This window comes from Miniopterus schreibersii (assembly GCF_964146895.1).
Source record: "Miniopterus schreibersii genome assembly, chromosome: 9".
Classification (NCBI taxonomy): domain Eukaryota; kingdom Metazoa; phylum Chordata; class Mammalia; order Chiroptera; family Miniopteridae; genus Miniopterus; species Miniopterus schreibersii.
The window spans coordinates 3,282,354-3,297,660 of record NC_138118.1 but is presented as its reverse complement, the minus strand read 5'-3'; positions in this window follow the sequence as shown (position 1 = coordinate 3,297,660).

The following is a 15,307-nucleotide window of genomic DNA, read 5'->3' as shown; positions in this document are numbered from 1 at the left end:
CCCTCCAAACCCCACAAGGTTGCTTGGAAACCCCCTGAATTCCAGCCCTTCCATGATGCCAGGGGCAGAAGAAGAGGCTGCTTCCAACAGGAACCGAGGGAAGAATTCAGAGGCTCCTGGATCCATCTGGGACTGTCAGTCAGTTGCCCTATGTCTGAGATTTTCAGGTTTGTTTACACAGTTTCTGCTGTTATCTGCATTTCCTCCTTTCGGTTTTAGCTTTACAGTTTTTCTTCATTCCAATCCTCCCATAAAGATATGTTCTTAAGTGCTTTATTACTACTGAGATATGCTGTAAATAAATATTTAACAAGGGACTAAGGGACAATTTCCTTGTATATCTCAGCATATCACAAGACCGTTAAATTTTCTTGTTTCTCATAATCCCCTCCCTTTCCAAGGAATGAGGTACAGGGTGGTTTAGTGTAAATTCAGCTGTAAACAGGAAAGCAGGCATCCCACCTACACCACAGCCCTTTCCTGCTTCACATTCTCTTAATTGAGTTTCACTCATCAATTCAAGTTGTGGTCACAGCACAGGCCAGAAAGGCTGGGTTACAGGGCCCATGTCCCCTTACTTGGACCTGCTGAAGTGTTCAGAGGACTGAGAGGAGAAGGCTGGGCCAAGAAGAAACCTCACCATGGAGATCGCACTGAACTGTGCTCAGGGTCTGATTTGGACCCCTCCTAGGCTGGTGCTGGCCTGAGAATGAAGTGGAGGAGTTTCCTGTGAGGCTCCAAACCCTCAGCAGTTTCTCGTCCAGGGCAGGGGCAGCTCTTAGCACTTTGACGCTGACCTGAGCCTATCAAAATAAACTCTGTCCTAAATTGGAACTGGTGCTCACAGATGTTGCCATCTTTCAAATTCTACAATGAAGTTCTGAAAGCTTCACTGGTGACTTGATAGCTGAGCAACTTCATTGTTTTTAAATATTGTTGATCATGAAGAAATGTCACTTGAAAATTAGAATTAAAAGACTCATGCCTGATCTGTGAGAGACCATAAATGATTATTTGGAATTATAAGGAGACAGCAGCATTTCTCCTGTCCTCTGAGTATAACATATCTCATTCAGTGGAAAGCCAAAGACTCCAGCTAAAGACAGCAACCTGAAGGCATTGGCAGCTGTCACTTGGGCCCGCATTTAGCAATTTGTCATCCACCTCCACTCAAGACAACAAAAAGGGAAAAGTGAACTATACAAAATGCATGCACTCGGCAGGGAGGAATATGAGGGAGCTAGCTGGGTAGCCACGTTGAATCCAAAATTACTGACAGAGTTTCCACCTGTTGACAGCATTGTGAGGAACCCTATAGACAGCATTGTGAGGAACCCTGCAGACTTATTACTGGTGAAACAACCCTAAGTGGTGAATTTATTTTTAATTAAAAGCTCTAAAATTTGCACTAAGGTCATATAGCAAATGAGGAAATGTTGCTTATTTTTTAAATGTAGTAAATCTCAGTAAGTAGAGTGATAGTCTGTGCGGTACTTGAGCCAGCCTTCCTCTTCCCCCTTACTGACATTCTGCTCAGCATGAAGGTAACTCCATTCTGGGCAGGTGTGGTGAAATGAATGGGATCCCTCTCCCTACAGTTACCCATCAAGGGTCTGCTACCTTGCCAGTAGGAGCAGGCTGGCAGCATTTCTCATGCCCTCCAACTCTGAGTTGCAAGACTAAACTGGTGAATGCAGCCAGCTTCACCCTCCTGCTTCTCTATTCATAGTGCAGAGGCTCAATCCCAGGTACCACAGGCTCAGGATCCAGGGAGACCAGCTGCCCACACTCCAGCTCCCTCATATGATGAAGGGTCCATAGTGGGAGAGGCAGGTTGAGAAGACCAGAGGATACCATCCCCTGCTCAGAGCCTAGAGCTGTGGCTCAGAGATTTTGTTCAGGGAGAAAAGAAGTCCATAATTACAGAGAAACCCAAAGCTCTCCTCAAAGGAAATGACTTTATTTGAAGCAAAGTGTGGGAAGTTCAAAGCGTTTTTTTTTTAAAACACTGATGATTTTAATGATAAGTAATTTAGAGGAGACTGATCATCCTACAAGAGACTTTCCAGAGAAATCACAGGCAGAAAATTTACCAGGGAGAATCAGGAAAGTAGACAGGTACAAATGGTCCTTCTGGATTCAAAGAAAACGTGAAAGACTGACCACAAAAACCAACCCTTAAAAGGAAAACCCAATTGAATTATATCAAACTGTGGAGTAAATTATGCACAAAGGCATTGTCAAAGAAAACCAAAAAAAAACAAAACAAAATAAACTGAAGAACAAAATAGATCCAGTGACACAGAGGTATGGAACAGACTGGTGAATATCTGAGGAAAGGCAAGGGTGGGTGGAGAGAGATTAACCAAAAATTTATAAGGGTATATGCATAATTCATGGACACAGACAATAGTGTGGTGAAGGCCTGGGATTGGAGGGTGAGTGTGAGGTAGGAGTCAATGGGGGGGGAGAGGGACATCTGTAATACTTTCAACAATAGATACACTTTTAAATAAGTAAATTAATTAATTAAAATGAGAACAATCAGCTGGTGATTAGTAGCCCTAACAGCTGGGTGTAATACCAATAGAGACACACAGATTAACAAAGAGATTAAGGAAAGAGACAATCAAACAGAGCACTGCTAAAACAATTGTCATCTAGGGGACATCTCAAGGTTACACCCTCTGAAAACAATATCAGAGTTTTCACAATGCAAGGGAAATAAAGTTCACCGGAAGAGTCCAGCTAAGTTTTTAAACGAACATGTAAGCAACAGCAAATTGAGCTGTAGAAATACAGAAGGTAGGTCAATATCCTGATTTGCTACACTATATTATCTAAAATGCCTATATATATATACATATATATATATATACAAAGAAATATACAGAAACAGGGAGGTGTAACCCATGAAGAAAAGCAGAATGTGGACTTAGTGCTTCAGAATCACAGGTGGGCAGGGGTCCTTATGTTCTAAAAGTACAGATATGTGAACCAAAATCTTTAAGAAACATACATTTTACAGGATCCCCTAGATAATTCCCAAAGACAGGAGGTTCAGGAAACCCTGGACTCAGTGAATAGACTCAGAGCCTTGGAAGACCGGGGGTGGGGATCGAACCTGCAACCCACCTATGTGTCCTTGACCAGGAATCAAATCTGTCACCCTTCTGTGCACAGGCCAATGCTCTAACCACTGAGAACACCAGGGAGGGTTAAAGACAAGAACTTTTGAACAATATAAAAACGAATTGATGTAAAATTTGAAAAAATTGCAAATATTATTCTTTAGAGCTACACGAGAAGTGTGATATATGACACTGCCCAAATAGTACTGTAGGTCTTAAAGAATTCCCAAAGCTATGAAGAAATGTTAGGAACTCAGTGGGGAAATTCAAATTGGTGGTACAGATATTTTTCAATCTTTTGAACATGTCAGATAATGGAAGCATCTGCTTAATACTCCAGTCTCACTCTGTCTGCCCCAGAATTACTGGACCAAGTCTCCTCCACTTCTGGATCCTGCTTCTATTTGTCTAGATTGTCTCCAGAAACATTTCATCGACCTCCACTGATACACAGTATTTGATTCAAAAATTGAAGTCACTTTAGGTATGACAAGTCAGACGACGAGGCACAACTGTTGTCTGTTTGCAAGAGCTGTCAGACACCGGTATTCCTCTGTTCCCTATGTTTCTAATCTCGTAGGAGGGCCCTTCATTGGGGGACCCTAACCTAGGCCTGTTACAGGGCAGTAAGGAGCTAGGAAAATTCCAGGGTAGGAGGCATAGGGAACTGAGATAGGGAAGTTGAAACAACGCCAAACAAAGTGGGCAATTGGCAGCCAGCTTTTCAATAACAAGCCTTATCTTCCCAGCCAAGGACACTTGAGAGCAAATGGTTAAAAGCCTCCCTAACAAGAGAATGAAGAAAAGGAAGGGAGAAGGGGAAAGTGGGAAAAGGGCAGTTTTACTCCCTAAGCAGAGAAGCCAGCAGTCTGGGGGCTTGGCAAGATAAAATTGCCAGGTGCTTCTCATGAGTCCTAGGAAGGCCACAGCAAAGTCAAAAAGGACCTTGAGAACGAATGTATACCAGAATATTCAGCAGAGGGGTTCTGAAACCTAGAGGCAGGAGGGAGTATAAGGCCTCAGACCCCCACCCAACTCACCCTTCAGTCTAGCTGAGAGCCCCTCTGTGCTTCATAAGCCAGATGTATAGATTTATCCACCTTACCTCTAGAATAATGGTGCTTGCTTTAATAAAATTGGTTTCACGACAACGCAATCATCTGGAGTTTTCTCATTGAAATTTATTTATATGAGAACACAAGAATCAATGGTGGGAACAACCTTGTCCATCCAACTTGGGGGGCTGTCCAATGACACCTCTCTGGTGTCTGTGAGAGGTGCCTCCAACAGACCTATTCGAAATGGAAGATAGGATGTCTCCAGGCCCTTCCCTGTGATGCTGAGAACACAGCGGGACAATCCACGGAGCCCTGTTTACAACAGAGGACTCAGCCAGCTGAATAGTCCCTGTGAGAATTCACTGGTGCCTGACCTTCCTAGGGAAACGTTTCCATCTCATCCAAGGCAGCAGTAGGACTTACACCTAAGATGCGGGGCATGCCCGGGACAGAGTATTAACTTACTGTCTTGTACTTTCATGACCTGTGGTCCAAGTGGACTAACACATGCTGTCATCAGAGTGGGTGCCAGGGGCTCCTCCTTGCTCACCGTTTTCTTTCAGATTCCCAGGGTGCATGAGGCCCTCACTAAATATCTGTCACCCTACCTTTTGGAGATTTGCAGAAACTGGGCTCAAGGGACATTGCCACAGCATGGAGAGTCCCAAATCTCTCTTGCTCTTTGAGGGAACTTTCTGAGATCACTTCCTCAAGCTTCCCTCTACATTCTCAATCATGTGCCGCAGTCCTGTCTATTTTCCCCCAAATTCCTATAAACTTGAAATTCAGTTCTTTAGCTGGTTTCCACAGTAACAACATGTAGGAAGCGTTGTGTAGCCTTTAGCTTCTATACTGGAGATTTTGAAAGTCACAAGGAGGGTCCCACAGGCAGCCCTGGGCATTACCGCACCAAGCTGACTGGTGTCGTTCTGGAAAGAGGGAGAGCTTAACCCCCAACCCTGGAGGGAGAAGCTCTGGGTGATACTTCATAAATTACCCTCTTCTCACAAGAGGAAAGGGTGGTCTGTTTCAGGATGTGGGACCACTACCTGCTATTCTATTTACTTTTCGCAAAAAGGAAACAGACTGCCTTCTCTCCCTTTTGGCCAGTGGTGGCCACATCAGAGCTGCATTTTGGTTCCTTGTTTCATTCTCTGGGCAGACCACTGAGTTCTCTGTCAGGTGGGTCTCGCTGAGTCTGACTTGTTTGGTGTCATCTTCTCAGACTGTGACTCTTTGGTCGTCAGGTGGCCCCAGATGTGCAACTGGCTCCCTTCCATCCGGAGAGAAGAATGAAGTCCCCTAACTTTGGCCTCTGGTCCCTGCTATTGTATTTACTCATCTTGTGAACAACCTCACCATTCTTTTAACATTATTTCTGTAAGTGATGACCTGTTAACTAATGTGTGGCTGCAATTAGATAGCCTGTTTGCTCTAGAATTCTATAAACTAACTTCAGATGCAGTCGACTCTGACCTTCAGACATTCTGGATCTGGGATTATTGCTGACCCAGCTGCCCAGAGTTTCTGATATTGGAGACTCTCCCTACGAGTCCTCTCAGGGTATCAGCAGACTATAAACACTTTATTGGAAGAAGGAAATGGTCACTGGGGGAGTTGATAAACTCCAAGCCTGGGAAAGTCAAACAGGTGTACATTCTAAGACACCTCTGTCTCCTCCATTTGGGCTTTGTGCCATTTGGACCTTGTAAAGACCATTCCTGGTAATCTGTTGGCGTGAGATAAGTTCAAATACCAGAGGATTGGTTTGAGAGGCCTTGTTTGTTTGAACTTAATCTTTGTTTTGGAGTTTGTTTCTGTTTTAAAATGAGCGGTTCAGGCCTGGCCAGTTTTGGCTCAGTGTTTAGAGCATCGGCCTGTGGACCGAAGTTGTCCCAGGTTTGGTTCCAGGCAAGGGCATGATCCTCAGTTGCAGGCTTGATCCCAGGCCCTAGTTGGGGAGGGTGTGGGAGGCAACTGAAAGATGTGTCTCTCTCACATCAATGTTTCTCTCCCTCTATCTCTCTCTCCCTCTCTCCCTCCACTCTCTCTGACGAGCAATGGAAAAAACATCCTCATGTGAGGATTTGAAAAATAAATAAAATAAAATAAAATATAATATAAAATAACATAAAATAAAATAAATTAAAAAATAAAATGGGTGGCTCAGTCTCAGGTCTACCAGAGAATCCTTTAGGCCATATTTTAGCTGACCCGTTGACTTCTATCTATAAGCCAATAACTAATTAGAAATGTTTTGCCAAAGGTCTGGTAATTGGGATGAGATCTCTTAAGTGGAAGGTTTCCCGCTGTTACATAATAAGGATTCTATTCAGAAAAGATCTAAGTGGATGGTTCAAAGAGGCAAAAAAGTTCTCACTCCTCTCCCAGACAGTAAAACTCAGGAAGAAGGAAAACACAATGAAGTGAGTCTTTTAAACACCCTAAATCTTCCTCTTGGAGGCCTGGGAGCTGCTGAAGTCCTGGGAGTAATGGGGGAACTGATGCAGGCTGTGGGAGCAGCAGGGGCGACTGCCCCTCCTCAGTGTGCAGGAGAAGCTGGCCGTCAGCCGTCCACCCTTCTGACCTTACACTTTCTATTACAACGAGTTTTGCAGTTTTGCACACCTTTCAAATGTCATTAACTGTGAGAAGATTTTACTTGAATACCAAATACATATAATGTTTATATTTAAAAGGGCCTGATTTGTGTTCAAGAGGAAATCAGAGTTGTAGTAAATTTCAACACTGCACAAATAATAAAGCATTCACTCTTTCAATAGAAATTGTCCCACATAATGCTTTTAATAATTTGCTATTGAAAGAATAGATGTTTTTCTTTTTAATGTGCAGAGTGAATTATTTCTTCATAGTACTAGAGTTAGGACTAGGGCTTCTTTATCGCTTCTTAAATATCATATATTTGATATGCCCAGACTGCATACAATTTTAAGCAGAGTAAAACTACTATTGTAAAGCTGTGAAAATACTATTAGTAAGAACTTTTTCCCCCAGAAATTTGGTGTCTTTCAAATAATACATTGACCTTAAAACATTTGAATATCCAGCCAATTTATTCCTTAATGAGGTAAATTCTCATTTTCAATAACTTACTGGTGCTGAAATGGCTCACTAGCTGTGGTCTGACCCAGTTAATTTACAAATACAGATTACATAGCACCTATTAAAGCTGCATTTAGAGAGTCTATGGTACATTGACTAGGCAGAACTCATCTAAAATATTCTCAGAAATAATGTTGATATATTTTCTATACCTCATCAGTTTCATTCAACAAATAAAGTGTTAAATTTTTAACAAAGCTACTAGGATTTACACATTTCTATTTAAACATTGACATATAGAGAATTGATTGACTGCTCATAATTGAATTGGTAAGGTTAGAAACAACTGTTCCTAAGATCTCACCATCAAATAATCAGGTTCAATAAAAATTGATTATGGGACGGAATGAACTGAGTATAATTATTATTTTTATGACTTTGTTCAAAATATTACTGATTTTTAAATCTTTTTGTTCCTTTCCAGACGTAAGGAAACTTGATTTTTAGAGCAATTTGGTGGATTATACCTTGATAAGTAATATCAAAGAATTTATATTCTTCTCCCTACTTGATTCCTCCAGAATTTGAAAACTCTTATTGCGTGACTATTATTACTTTCTTAACAACATGTCTGTTTGCATGAATCCAATAAGAATCTGTTCTCTTTATAACAGGTCATGAGTGGAAACTTTTTATTAACTGAGCCTTTGACTGCAATGTCATATATGAGAGAGACATGCCCAGACTCTGAATGTCACCAGAAAGCTTTAAAGAATTAAGATTCGGGGTGGAACGGGTCATTGGGGAGAAAAAGGGACATCTGTAACATTTTAAACAACAACAACAACAAAATTAAGATTGACTATGGAAGCTGATAAAACCCCTTGGAAAAACCGCCTGGTACCTTGATTATTTACATGGTCCATGGCAGTCTTTCCAGGTCAGAACGAAGGTTGCTTTCCTGGGAGATGGCAAAGAAAGAACCTCAAGACATTTTTGGGTAGGGAACCTCAATAACTTTAGAAATTTATCATTTTTATGAGTATTCCAGGAAAATTCTGACGACAACTATGTGGCTTGGCTTCTTTGTCCTGAGAGGCTTGGGTCAATTTCTGGGTTCACTGTTTGTTCCATTGATCAATATGCCTGTTCTTGTGCCAGTGGTCGGCTGTGTTGATTACAGTGGCTTTGTAGTATAACTTGATATCTGATATTGTGATCCCTCTAAGTTTGTTTTTCTTTCTCAAGATTGCTGAAGCTATTCGAGATCTTTTTTGGTTCCATATAAATTTTTGGAGTATTAGTTCTAGATCTGTGAAATATGCCATTGGTATTTTAATAGGGATTGCATTGAATTTATAGATTGCTTTGGGTAGTATGGACATTTTAATGAGGATAATTCTTCCAATCCATAAACACGGTATTTTCTTCCACTTGTTTATATCCTCCTCTGTGTCTTTTTTCATCATTCTGTAATTTTCCTAGTAGAGGTCTTTTACCTCCTTGGATGTTTATTCCTAAGTATCTTAGTTTTTTTGTTGCAATGGTAAATGGGATTGTTTTTTAGTTTCTCTTTCTGAGAGTTCATTATTGGTGCATAAAAATGCCACTAATTTCCGGATGTTCATTTCGTATCCTGCTACCTTGCCAAATTCATTTATTAAATCTAGTAGTCCTTTGGTGGAGTCTTTACAGTTCTCCATATAAAATATCATGTCCACTATGAATAATGACAGTTTTCCTTCCTACTTTCCAATTTGGTTGCCTTTTATGTTTTCTTCTTGTCTGATCGCTGTGGCAAGGACTTCCAGTACTATGTTGAATAAGAGTAGTGAAAGAGGATACCCCTGTCTTGTTCCTGTTCTTAGGTGAAATTGTTTTCTTTTTGCCCATTGATTATGATGTTGGATGTAGGTTTGTCATATATGTCCTTTATTATGTTTAGGTATGATGCCTCTATTCCCACTTTACTGAGAGTTTTTATCAAAAATGGGTGTTGGATTTTGTCAAATGCTTCTTCTGCATCTGTTGATATGATCATGTGATTTTTGATTTTCAATTTGTTTATGCGATGTATCACGTTTATTGATTTGTGAATATTATACCAGCCTTACATCCCTGGAATAAATCCCACTTGGTCATGGTGTATGATCATTTTAATATATTGCCAGATCTGGGTTTTTAAAATATTTTATTGATTTTTTTTTTTAGAGGGAGGAAGGGAGAGAGAGAAGCAACAATTTGTTGTTCTCCATGTTCACGCATTCATTGGTTGATAGTTGTCTGTCTCCTGACCAGGAATCAAACCCATAACCTTTGTAGTGCTCGAATCCACTGAGCTCCCAGGAGAGGGCTCCATGTGGTTTTGGTCAAACTAGCTAAATATTTATCAATTTGTTGATATTTTCAGTGAACTAATTTTGGTTTGGTTAGTATCTTATATTTTTTCTATTTCTAGTTTATTGATTTCCACCTACCCTTTATTGTATTCTTCTTGTGATTGCTGTAGGTTTAGTTTGCTGCCTTAATCACTGCCTTAATGTGGAACATTAGGTTATTGGATTGAGGTCAACAGCAATACTGTCATAGCAGAGGACGTTAACAACCCACTGACTTTACTGGATAGATCTTCCAGACCAAAATCAACAAGGAAACAGTGATTCTAAATGACACACAAGATCAGATGGATTTAATTGACATTTACAGAATATTTCACCCCAAAGTTGCACCATATGCATTCTCCTCAAGTGCACATGGGACATTCTCAAAGATAGACCACATGTTAGGACACAAAACAAGTCTCTACAAGTTCAGGAAGAGTGAGTGAAATCCATATCAAACATCTTCTTGGGCATTGAGACCATGGACTACTATGCAGCTGTAAAAATGAAGGATCCCTTACCCTTTGAGACAGCATGGTGGGACCCAGAGAATATTATGCTAAGGGAAATAAACCAGTCAGAGAAAGACAAGTATCACATGATCTTACTCACATGTGGAATCTAATGAACAAAAATACACCAATAAATAAATTAGATCCAGAGACACAGAAGCAAGAAAAAGACTGAAGAATCTAAGAGGGAAGGCAGGGGTGCGTGGGAGGGTGGGGAGAAATTAACCTAAGAACAGCCAATAGTGTGATGAAGGCCTGGGTGGAGGTGTACAGCCTGGGGGTGGGGGGACAGGAATCAACGAGGAGGAAAAGGGAACATTTTATTACTTTCAACACTGAAGATAAATTTTTTAAAAAACAACAACAATGAGGCTGCTCAGCTGTTTATTGACCAGTGAAGCTTTGAAAATGTCATTGTTTGAATTTGAAAGATGCCACCATCCATGAGCACCAGTCCCAACAGAGAGAAGAGTTTATTTCGTTTGGCTCAGGTCAGGGTCAAAGTGCTCAGTGTTGTGCCTGCTCAGGAACTGCTGAGGGTTTGGAGACACAGGAAACTCCTCCACTTCATCCTCAGGCCAGCACCAGCCTAGGAAGGACCTGAACTAAACCCTGAGCATAGTTCAGTGTGATATCCATGGTGAGGTTTCTTCTTGGCCCAGCCTTCTCCTCTCAGTCCTCTGAACACTTCAGCAGGTACAAGTAAGGGGACGTGGGCCCTGTAACCCAGCCTTTGTGGCCTGTGCTGTGACCACAACTTTAAGTGATGAGTAAGCTGGGTGTGAGGCAGGAGAGCACTGTGGCTGAGGGAGGAGCCATACTTTCCTACGAACAACTGAATTTACAATAAGTAACCCCGTAACTCATTTCTTGGAAACGGAGGGGACTATGAGGAACAAAACAGTTTAACGGTTCTGTGATATGCTGAGATACACATGGGCGTTGTATCTTAGTTCCTTGTTAAGGATGTATTTACAGAATTTGCCAGTTATAACAAAGCAGTTAAGAACATATCTTTATGGGAGGATTGGAATGAAGCAAGAGATTTCTAACTAAAACCAAAAGGAAAAAACAGCAGAAGCTGTACAAACCAAACTGAAAATCCCAGAAAGAGGGCAACTGACTGAAAGGACCAGATGGACCCAACAGCTTCTGAATTCTTTCCCGGTGCCTGTCCTAAGCAGCCTCTTCTTCTGCCTCTGGCGTCATGAAATAGCTGGAATTCAGGGGTTTTCTAAGCAGCTGTGTGGGGTTTTAGGGGGGCGGGGGATAAGGTACTTTGGAAAAGGAGTCAGGAAGGGAGCATGGACTAATCCAGTTTCTCAATCTATTGAACCAAAATGTATAATTAAAAAACTCAGTGTTTTACAGTGGTGCAACAGACAACTAGAACATCTTGTCCATCGTGAGAGCTTTGACAGCCTGCGCCACTTACTTGAATACAATTTCCAAAGCCTGTTGGATGCATCCACTGGTGAATCTAGGATAAGCTGCCTCTGCCTGGGCCTGGCCTGGGAGAAGGTGGGAAGGCTGGGAGGGAAAGTTGCATCTACTCCCCAGGTGCATGTTTACTTGTCAGGTCATGCAGATTTTCAACCTTGCAGGAACCATAGGAAAAAAAAAAACAGGCTGTGTGTTCACTTGAAGTCTTTTACAGGCCTTTTCTTCTTCCTTTTACTTTGGCTCCCAATGGTCTAGACCCCTTTTGCTTTGTCCCCGAGTCCTAATTTCTGAAGGAGTAACTTCAGAGCTTCCTGAAATACTAGACTCAAAACTCATATTGTACAATGACCAGGGAGCACCTGAAGATCCACCAAGTCACATGCCAGACTTCCTTCTTCCAGAATCACCCCACAGGCTCCCACTGCACCCTGGAAATTGACAGACACAGTGCCTCACTCTCTGGGCAAGATTCAGGTCATTTAATAAGGGCCTTGTGGATCCACCAATATAAGTCAAAATACTGAATATAGTTTTGGAAATTTGGGTGTGAGATTGGGTACATGGAGGAAAGGGTTTCAACTTGGCAAAACGGAGGCCCCCACAAAATAAGGGACAATATTGCTGTCTCATAAAGGCAATATTTCTCCTCTGGCTCCTCCCAATCTGAGCTTCCTGGTTTAATGAGTCCAGAGGGCACACTTTATCCTCACAGTTAAAAGCACCAGCTCTAAGGTCTTCTTGGAGAGATCTTGAGAACTCACCAACTGGTCCAAAAGAAGGTGAGTATGGCTGAGAATCGGCCCCAGTTAGTAAAGCTGTGATGGCGGGAGGCCCAGAGGGTGCAGGGTGTGGGTTATGGTCTGAGTAGGGACCAGGGACTGTGCCAGCAGCACAGTGCCAGGTGGGGAGGGTGCTGTCAGAGGCTAGTATGGAGGATAGTCGAGGGAGTCAGGAGTGTTATTAGCACAATGCCACACGTCTCCTATTTGCAGGACACGTGTACTGACTGGTGCCCCTTCATGCACTTGCTGTTGGGACAGACATTGAGAACTGCCTGATGAGCCTTCCTTTTCCCTGGAGTGGAAGTTAGTATCCCCAAGGCAGGTGTTAGAGCTGGTTTGTTGGTTGTTTTTTTAAAATATATCTTTATTGATTTCAGAGAGAGGAAAGGAGAGGGAGAGAGAGAGAGACAGAAACATCAATGATGAGAGAGTTATTGATCGAGCCCGCAACCAGGCATGTGCCCTGACCGGGAATCGAACCTCCACCTCTTGGATCCTAGGCTGATGCTCAACCACTGAACCACGCCCAGCCGGGCTGTTAGAGACCACAGGGGTGGTTTAGAGACCACCCATTCTAACTCCCTCCTTTTACTGAAATAGAAGCATGATCCCAGGGAGTGTGGGGACTCCAGGGGTTGCCCATGTCCCTAAGGGCAGAGGAAACCTAGACTGCAGTTTGCTGAATCCTTTCCATTATTCAGCAGAGACGAGATGTGTCCCCAGTAAAGTGACACATGAGGTGAGGAGGGTGCTGTGGGGAGGAGGTGGGCTGCTCTGCAGGAACAGTGTATGTGAAACCCTCCTGCTAGCTTCCCTAGTCACAGGCTCCCTGCCAGTTCTCTGTCTGGAAGGAGTGTGGCCCCTCTTCCCTGCCCTGTGTTGATGCAGCTGTGATGTGATGGGAGTTTAGAGTCATGGGCCTGAGAGGAAACCGAGAAGAGGCCGTGGTGTGCAGTGTTAGGAGGGAAGGCGTAGGTCAGACAGACTTAGAATCGGATCCCTGCTCTGCCCAGAACCTGTTATCACCGTGACCTTGGGCAAGAGTCTCAACATTTTCCAGCCACATCAATATTCCTGCTTAAAAGGTTAGAAAAATAACATTAGCATTTTCGCAGGCTATTTGGGGGAGTAAATGAGATCATGTACAAAACATTAATCAGGGTGCTCGGTATAGAGTATTCAGTAGTCATTTTATTACACACAAAGAGAATAGTACAAGGAACTATGGGGGCCGGTTTGAGATTACTTCTAGGAGGTTTCCAACCAACATAAGCTTTTAAAAGAGCAGTCTCATCTATATTTATAAACAAATATAAAAAAATGGAGTGTCTTAGGCAATCAATGATTCTCAAGCTCTTTCTTCCTGTTAAAAAGCATCTTGATTTTCTAAAATTCTTCCTAAGTTGGGATTTAGAATCAGCAAATTGCCATGTCGCTGAACACCATCATCATCTCCACCACAGAAGTCGAAGATGTCAGCTCTGAGTCTGGGCCTCAGCCCCTCACATGTTCACACCATGGAATGATTGCCAGGCCTATCTGCTCATAGCACACAAGTGGTTGCTGGATGGGGGGATTGGGGAGGTGGCAGGGTAAGTGGGGTGGGCAGGGATTACTGTAGGGCATGAGGAAACCCATAGGCTCATAATCTTGTTTGTGGTGATGGTTTCACTGGTCTATACATATACAAAAATTCAACCAATTCTTTGTTCTAATAACATACGGTATATTTTATGTCAAAAGTGCTTATTCATATCTTTTCCCCATTTTAAATTGGGTTATCTTGTCTTTTTATTAATGGATTGTAGGAATTCTTTGTATAATCTTCTGTTTGCCAGTCCTTTATCAAATATATTTACAAGTTCTTTATAAGATGTGTGAATTGCACTTTCTCCCAGTTCTTAGGCTGCTCTTATTTTTATTATTTCCTTATTGCTTAAGATATATTTGCTGATTATTTTTCATACTTTTGAATAATATATATCCCTTTTCATTTCCAAGGTAGTAATTTTATTTCTTTTATTATTTTTTTATTTCATTAAATTTCTTGAGGTGACATTCGTTAGTAAAATTACATCGGTATCAACTGTACAATTCTATTATACATCATCTGTGTATTGTATTGCATGTTTACTAGCCAAAATCAGGTCTCCTTCCACCACCATATATTTAATCCTGTTTAACCTTTTCTATCTCTCCCTACAACCCCCTTTCCACCTGGTAACCACCATACTGTTGTCTGTGTCTATGAGTTTCTGTTTGTCTGTTTGTCTTGTTCATTTGTTGCTTTCTGTTTTTATGTCCCACATACAAGTGCAATCATATGGCTCTTCTCCTTTGTCCATCGGGCTTATTTCACTTAGCGTGATACACTCCAATGGCAATATTTCATGCTTTTTATAGCTGAGTAGATTGCATTATATATCCACCTAGCACCACACATAGATATTACAATATAATTGACTATATTCTCTATGCTGTACTTTGCATATTATGACTATTTTGTATCTACCCATCTGTACTTCTTAATCCCTTTACCTTTTTTCACCAAGGCCCCCAAACCTGCTCCCTTCTGGCAACCATTACTCTGTTATCTGAATCTAAAAGTCTGTTTCGGCTTTGTTTTGGTTTAATTTCTATTGTCATTTAGATTCCACATAATTGAAATCACAGGGTGTTTGTTTTCTCCTGACTGACTTATTTCACTGAGTATAAGACTCTCTAGGCCCATTCAAGCTGTCTCAAATGGTAAAATTTTCTTTTTTTTTATGGCCGAGTAATATTACACAGTATATTGGTACCAGAGCTTTTATCCGCTGGTCAATCGATGGGCACTTAGGTTGCTTCCGTATCTTGTCTACTATAACGTTGCAATGAACATAGGGGTGCACATAATGGCGATGGCACCTACTGAAATGGGGACAGAGTCATTTACAT